This window comes from Otolemur garnettii, unplaced genomic scaffold (genome assembly GCF_000181295.1).
Source record: "Otolemur garnettii isolate 467f Iridium unplaced genomic scaffold, OtoGar3 scaffold00135, whole genome shotgun sequence".
In the NCBI taxonomy this organism is placed as follows: Eukaryota; Metazoa; Chordata; class Mammalia; order Primates; family Galagidae; genus Otolemur; species Otolemur garnettii.
The window spans coordinates 365,244-366,516 of record NW_003852530.1 but is presented as its reverse complement, the minus strand read 5'-3'; positions in this window follow the sequence as shown (position 1 = coordinate 366,516).

Genomic DNA, 1,273 nt, shown 5'->3' with positions numbered 1-1,273 from the left:
TGGGTTTGTGTTTGGTATGCATGTCGGCCGGCCGTGAGTGAGACATTCCTTCCTACATTTTCTGTTTCGGTCTCTTGTGTTTCCTTGTGAGAGTCAAACTAGCTTAAGGTCGTTAAAGGTTTTTCTTGGAGCTTTTCCTTGTGGTTGAGGGGATAGAGGCTAGATCAGACGTGGTCAGTGATGCTGTTCCCCTAGCTAGGACTTGGAGACGTTCAATCCTAGCCTGTGTAAATCCACCAGGATGATTCGATAGCCTGCTGGTCAGGGGGTCGGAAAGAGTGCCCGTCGGTGGAGCGTGTAAATCTGGCCGGTGGAGTATGTATGTAAATCCGGTCAGTGTCGGTTTGGAATTGCTCCTATACTTTTCTTATTGGGTCTGTCTAAAGAGTCTTTTGTTTAGATGCCTTATGTTTACTGTGCATTGTGTTTTGATTGTCTGGATTGGGTGACTTCTCTGGATCCAGGTTTCCAATATTGTGTGGAGTGCAATTCTAGTTAGGCGGGGGCCTTCTAGGAGTATCTGGTTCTAGCGTAATCCGTCTGGTTTGGGTGTAATTCTTCTGGCTAGATAGATCCAACAGCCAGGAATGTCCAGTTGTAATTAATGTCCTGTGTTTATTGTTTCTTGTGTCCTGCTTGTCTCTATACTTGGTCAGGGCCAGTGTGGGTTTGAGTCCCCCTAGATAGTGTAAGGAAGGGGGGGGGGGGACCTGGAAACATATGTCTGGTTTGTCGTGTTTGTGCCCTGTCCTCTGTGGTGCTTGTCTCTGTAAAATGGCGCTCAGGTGCCCTGTCCTTGAATGTTGTGTAATGAGCCAGGTTCTGCTCACACCACAGATCACCCCCACAGGGAACTCCTGCTGGTCTGGCCATGCGATCCTCAGAGCGCTCCTGGGATAAATTCTCCCAAAGGAACGTCTGGTCGAGACTCAGCTGGGGAGCTCCCTGGGTGGGTCACTGTGGAAAATGAACACCAGAGAGGAACCGGTTACAGGTGGCGCCAGGACATCCAAAGTAAGGTAGGATCCTTTTGAAGCCCACTACATTTTAGTGGAAGAGGAGCCTGATCACCTCCTGGGCAGTAGATCGCCCGCAGATCTACTGACAAATATATGAGACCAGATCTGCCAGATCGCCAGCCGATCTGTAAAAAAAAAATTTGTGTGAGAGTGTGTGGGTGTGGTGTGATTAAGAGAACTCCGAGGGTGGAGTTGGATCTCCCCTCATAGGGCCTAAGAAAGTGTTGGTTTGCCTCTTATAGCTAAATAGCAGC